Below are 6989 nucleotides of genomic sequence, written 5' to 3'. Positions count from 1 at the left end.
CACAGGCAACTGTTGATACGCTTGGGCCAAGTCCAGTTTGCCAAAGATTTTTGACCCAGCCAGGGTGGCGAGGACATGGCTGACCACTGGCACTGGGTATGCATGGGCCGTGAGAGCCTTGTTTATGGTGCATTTGTAGTCTGCACAGATGCGGACCGAACCGTTAGGCTTGACGGGTGTGACAATTGGAGTTTCCCAGGGGGCGTTGGGCACCGGCTCCAGCACTCCTTGCTCCACGAGCCGGTCCAATTCCTCGTCTATGCGGGGTTTCAGGGCGAACGGGACCCGGCGGGCCTTGTGCCTGATGGGTCGTACAGCGGGGTCTAGCTGTAGGGCAATGGGGGGTCCTGTATATCGTCCCAATGCCCCATCGAAAACCCCTGGAAACTCTTTGCATATGGCGTCCACGTCCACTTGTAAGCTAGTGCGGTTCACCCCGGTAACGGCTAGCCCCAGAGGTCCAAACCATGCCAGTCCCAGTAAGCTAACGTAGGGGCCCTTAACTACCAGCAAGTCCAATTGTTGCTTTCGCCCTCGATATTGCACCCTGAAGGTCCCCACCCCCATAGTAGGGACCTTACGTTTCTGGAAGTCCCGGAGGGTGAATGGGGCCGGCCTTAGTTTGGGACCCCCATTAGGGCACAGTTCCCTTAATGTTCGGGCCGAGATTATGGATAGAGTTGAACCCGTGTCCAGCTCCATGCGGCATGGGGCTCCCTCTATCTGTACCTCTATATAAATTTTCTCTGTGCTGGGATGGGGCAACTGGAATACCTGGTAGTCCGTGATCTCCGTCGAGTTGCCTTGGTGCATGGTGCCGTGTGACCTGGGGCTCCTGGGTCGGTCATCTGATGCTTGTCGACGGGTGAGTCGAGCCCGACACACCCGGGCGATGTGTCCCAATTTTCTGCACTGCCTGCACTCTGCGTTGCGGAAACGACAGGTCCTCCTCTCGTGGTTCTCCCCGCAGCTTGCACAGTTCCCTCCTTCTCGTCGAGGCTGCTGTGGTGTGTGTGCTGCTTGAGTGCGCCGCTGTACTCGGTGTACTTCCTCCCTGTCAGATTCGGATTCGTCGGTGAGGTCTTCGTGGTAGACCCTCGGTTGGGATGGCGGGGCCGGTCGTGCCTCTTGCGTTGACCTCTCGGCGGCTTCGGTTGCCAGGGCTTCCTCCAGAGCAATCTGGAACGTGAGGTCTTTTTTGGCGTAGAGGCGTCGTTGCAACATCTCGTCCCTCAGGCCACCGACGAGGCGGTCACGAAGCATGTTCTCCAATTCTGAGAAGTTGCATAGCCGGGCGGCTTGGCGGAGGGAGGTCACAAACCCAGTTATGGTTTCCCCCGGGGCTTGCCGCTTTGCGTAGAAGGCATTTCGGCAAGCTACCACCGAGGGCTGTGGTGAGAAGTGCTCCTTCAGCCGTTCCATTATTGTTTTGTAAGAGACGGTAGCGACATCTCTAGGTGCAAGGAGAGCCCGGGCGATTTCAAACGTCTCCTCTCCACAGACGCTGAAGAATGTCGCCCTCTTCATGGCATCGTTGGTGACTTCTTTCGCTTGCAGGAGGAAGTTGAAACGGGCGGCGTACCCTTCCCAGTCTCCTGATGCTGGTTTGAATGGCGAGAAGCTGCTGTCGGTTGCCATTCTGGGTTCCTTGGGTCCTGGAGCTGAAGCCTGGATGCCGGTGCGATGCAGCGGTGCAGCAGGTGGCGGTGCTGCGGTGCAGTGCGTGGTGGCGGTCAGCTCAGCAGGATCCCACCTTCGTCGCCAGTGAAATATACTCGGAGTCGAGAGTGAATTTCATGCTCTTTATTCAGCTCATAGTCATCAAGGAGGAGAAGAGAAGACGAATGGCTCTTTTCCCAAAACCATCTGCTTATATACATTATTTACACAATGGGCCTTGCGTGATTGGCTACTTCAGGGCTACACCTGTGGGCCAATTATATTGTGGATTGACTTCTGCCTGCAGCCTGATTGGCTGCTCCTACAGGCCAATCAGGTAGCAGATTCACTTCTGCCAGCCGCCTGATTGGCTGCTCCAGCAGGCCAATCAGGTTGCGGATTCACTTCCACCTGGAGTTGGATTGGGTAGCTCCCGCTGATTCTGAATCCTATTGTTCTAGGATTCAGCTCAGTACATAACAGTCATGCTGGCCACATGACCTGGAAGCTATACGCCGGCTCCCTCGGCCAATAATGCGAGATGAGCGCGCAACCCCAGAGTCGGTCACGACTGGACCTAATGGTCAGGGGTCCCTTTACCTTTACCTTTATGCCTGCAATTAGGCTCAAATTCGAGTAACAACAACAACAACAACAACAACAACAAAAACTTTGAAAGTTTCCTGCACAAACAAAAAAACCTTGATGAATCTGGCTGGAATTTAGCAGGCAGGCTTAATCTTCTGTGGAAAGGCTGCCTTGACAGCAAATTCCAGCAAAGTTTATTTTTTAGATTCCTCATTATAGTCAATGAGGGCAAAACAGAACTTTTGATTTAACTTATCAGATTTGGACCCAAATAAATAAAATCAGAGCATCACACAGCAGGCCTGACACGGATTGGGCAGTTTCCAAATGCTACATACAGTAGTACCTCTGGTTAAGAACTTAATTTGTTCCGGAGGTCCGTTCTTAACCTGAAACTGTTCTTGACATGAGGTACCACTTTAGAAGATTAATCTTGTGGTTGCACCACAGCCTTAATATTTCTGATGATTAAATCACGCAGAATATTCAAATGCATATTAGAAAGGATACAGGAAAGATGCTAGGATTGTCTAATAGTGAACAATCTCTTCATTTGTTGAGATGGAGAATCCAAAGCAGAATAATTAACTAGGGTCCATTTGCATTGTATTCTGTTCATCCCCTCTGCAGTTCCATCAGAGCCTCTCATTCTCTCTTATCAAGTCGTCTATGGGAACAAGCAAGGAAGCAAGCAAGCTCTCTTCCAAATAACTTTGCCTAAAAATAGGCATCTGCTCCCTGTTCTGCCAAAAACATCCAGTCACGTCTCAGAAAGGCACGTGGGTGGAGAATCTATAGAGAGAATATACACTGCTCTGATCTCCACTGGGGACCCGGGTGGCTCCATTAGCCCCAAAGGCACCCCAGGTGTTTCATAGTCAACAGATGGATGCAGTTTAAGATAGCTTATATGATTTTATTTTGCTAAATTTCCCAGAGGTGTATCTCCCATTACTATAAACTCATTTACTATCTAGAACATTAACCATTATTAACCTATAACCTATAACTATAACTATAACCATCTCTCAAGACACTGAAGACAAGAGTTTCCAACTCTCTACCCTTCAGAAGTTATAGGCAAGTGTTATCCTATAACTTAAAATGTTTTTTTTGGGGGGGGGGGTTATTGGGTTGTTTTTGTTTTGATTTTATGTATTTTGTGTTTTCATATTGTGATTTTATCCTGTGAACTGCCCTGAGACCTGCGGGTATAGGGCAGTATACAAATTTAACAAATAATATCAATAATAATGCCTGTTGTCCTTGTCCATGGAGTTTTCTTGGCAGGGATACTGGAGTGGCTTGCCAGTTCCTTCTCCAGGTGGATCATGTTTAGTCAAAACTCTCCACTATGACCTGTCCATCTTGGGTGGCCCTGCATGGCATAGCTCATAGCTTCTCTGAGTTATTCAAGCCCCTTCGCCACAACAAGGCATAGACCAGGCATCCCCAAACTGCGGCACTCCAGATGTTTTGGCCTACAACTCCCATGATCCCTAGCTAACAGGACCAGTGGTCAGGGATGATGGGAATTGTAGTCCAAAACATCTGGAGGGCCGAAGTTTGGGGATGCCTGGCATAGATCCATGAAGGGTTCAATGCTTATTTAACTTATATGCAGAATTCATCATGCGAAAGGCTGGACTAGATGAATCCCAAGCCAGAAGAAAGATTGCCGGAAGAAAGATCAACAACCTCAGATATGCAGATGACACAACCTTGATGGCAGAAAGTGAGGAGGAATTAAATAACCTTTTAATGAGGGTGAAAGAGGAGAGTGCAAAATATGGACTGAAGCTCAACATTAAAAAAACCAAGATCATGGCCACTGGTCCCATCACCTCCTGGCAAATAGAAGGGGAAGAAATGGAGGCAGTGAGAGATTTTACTTTCTTGGGCTCCTTGATCACTGCAGATGGTGACAGCAGTCACAAAATTAAAAGACACCTGCTTCTTGGGAGAAAAGCAATAACAAACCTAGACAGCATCTTCAAAAGCAGAGACATCACCTTGCCGACAAGGGTCCGTATAGTTAAAGCTATGGTTTTCCCAGTAGTGATGTATGGAAGTGAGAGCTGGACCATAAAGAAGGCTGGTCGCCGAAGAATTGATGCTTTTGAATTATGGTGCTGGAGGAGACTCTTGAGAGTCCCATGGACTGCAAGAAGATCAAACCTATCCATTCTGAAGGAAATCAGCCCTGAGTGCTCCCTGGAAGGACAGATCGTGAAGCTGAGGCTCCAATACTTTGGCCACCTCATGAGAAGAGAAGAATCCTTGGAAAAGACCCTGATGTTGGGAAAGATGGAGGGCACAAGGAGAAGGGGACGGCAGAGGATGAGATGGTTGGACAGTGTTCTCGAAGCTACGAACATGAGTTTGACCAAACTGCGGGAGGCAATGGAAGACAGGACCCATTGTTCGGTTTCTGCTCCTGCCAAAAATGCAAGTAAATAAATAGGTACCGCTCCAGTGGGAAGGTAGATGGTGTTTCCATGTGCTGCTCTGGTTCGCCATAAGCAGCTTAGTCATGCTGGCCACATGACCCGAAAGCTGTACGCTGGCTCCCTCGCCCGGCCTACACAGCAAGATGAGCGCCGGAACCCCAGAGTCATCCGCGACTGGACCTAATGGTTAGGGGTCCCTTTACCTTTTATTTTGGTTTTATATATTGATTTTATTCTGTGAACTGCCCTGAGACCCCTAGAGTCATAGAATCATAGAGTTGGAAGAGACCACAAGGGCCATCCAAGTCCAACCCCCTGCCAAGCAAGAAACACCATCAAAGCATTCCTGACAGATGGCTGTCAAGCCTCCGCTTAAAGACCTCCAAAGAAGGAGACTCCACCATACTCCTTGGCAGCAAGTTCTACTGTCGAACAGCTCTTACTGTCAGGAAGTTCTTCCTAATGTTTAGGTGGAATCTTCCTTCTTGTAGCTTGAATCCATTGCTCCGTGTCCACTTCTCCGTGTCCTACTACCCTAGATAAAGGGTAGTATATTCTTTCAATTAATATTATTATTATTATTATTATTATTATTATTAGAAAATGGGCAACCTCGAACCAAGCTCGAACCAAAGCCCACAAATGCCAAACAAACTACAGAGGAAATACATGCAGCTAGATCTTGCAGGTGTTGAGGAGATAGGCAACAGCATCGGTAGTGTGTGTTCACATACAAGTCAGCTGCAATATATAGCTTAGAAAGCAGCCTCCAAAAAAGCTGAGCGGTAATGCTGCTAGGAGAATGAAAAAGGGCAACCAGACCAAGGCAGGCATCAGAGACCCAAGTGCTCTTGAAAGCATCAGCAAATTAAGCCATATCTATAGTTCTACTGGAGTTAGGAAAAGGAATGTTGCACTGCTCTACATCCCCACTACCAGATGGTACCTCATCAATGCAAGCTGCAACCCTACCCACGCAGAGCAGAAGGCAGAGGACATCATGCCTGCAGTTCATAGGCAGGCATGTGTGTTGCCAGAGGCAACCATCACACCCACTGCAGTCAATTCTCTCTCCATCTCTCTCTTTTTCATTGCTTTCATTTGGTGAATTGGTTGCGTCCCTCCAAGCGTACAGAATTAAGGAGGGGGGAGTTGATTCTATAAAGAACAGTAGAGATCATTGCATGTGAAATGTGCAAGAAACAGACCTGCTTTTCCGAGTTCCGTCTCGGAAAAGAGGTACTGTACAAGGAAGGGCTGTAGCTCAGTGGTTGACCATGTGAGCTGCATGCAAAAGGTCCCTGGTTTCTTCAGGTGGGGCTGGAACTGGCTGGAACCACGGCCTTTCAAGTGACAATACTAAGATAGAAGGACCACTGGTCCGATTAAGTATAAGACAGCTTCCTGTTTCAAGTATACTCAAATATTTAGGCACGAACCCTTCAAAGTAACCCATGACGAACATCCTGTGGACACGCAGCATGATGGGACTTCCTTTTTCTGCTGCCAAAGGGATTAGGAGGGATGCAACTCGGGAGAAGAAAAACCGCTCAGGATTCCAACCGTTGTTCCATTGCAGAGTACTATAAGAAGAGTGTGGCCTTGTCATAAATAGTCTTGAATGCTTTTGGAGAACAATGTTCCTGAACAGCCTTTGCTCCATGCACAAGCTGCATGTCGTGATAAAGTCCATTAATGCACAGTCTCTAACATTTCGTAGACACAAACGCTTGTAACACCTGCTATTGTTATACCAAATCAACTGCCCAAGCCCAACCTATTTTATTTATTTCACATCCATTGCCACACCTCCATGGGCAGTTAGATATGCACATTCCTTGGCTCTACCCAAGTCTGCTTTAAATTATGTTATGTCCCCATTTTTGTATACTGTACCAACCAGCAAAGTGCAACAAGCATTCAGGGCTCTGTGCTGGAAGCTCTTATTGTATCTCTTCTGCACCATGGTTTTAATAATTCAGAAATAAAATAGTTCCCCCCACCACCACACACACCTACAGTCTGGAGTAAATATAGACCACTCAGCTGTTGCATGTATAAACCAAAAGAAAGCGGGAGGTAAGTTACAGTAAGAGAACTAGGCGTTGGGTCTTGCCCAGAGTCTCTCTTGTTAATGGAAGGAGGGAGTACCATGAATTCTCCTGTCTTGCAACATGAACCAAATTCACCAGAGGGAGCTAAAGTAATACATTCAGATTCTAATATTATGTGCAAATGTCCATGCTACACCAGAAACATTACAGCATTCCTGATTTTTCTATTGACATTTTA

The sequence above is a fragment of the Zootoca vivipara genome, chromosome 1 (genome assembly GCF_963506605.1).
Source record: "Zootoca vivipara chromosome 1, rZooViv1.1, whole genome shotgun sequence".
Taxonomy (NCBI): domain Eukaryota; kingdom Metazoa; phylum Chordata; class Lepidosauria; order Squamata; family Lacertidae; genus Zootoca; species Zootoca vivipara.
The sequence above is the reverse complement of the archived record's forward strand: the minus strand, read 5'-3'. Positions refer to the sequence as shown.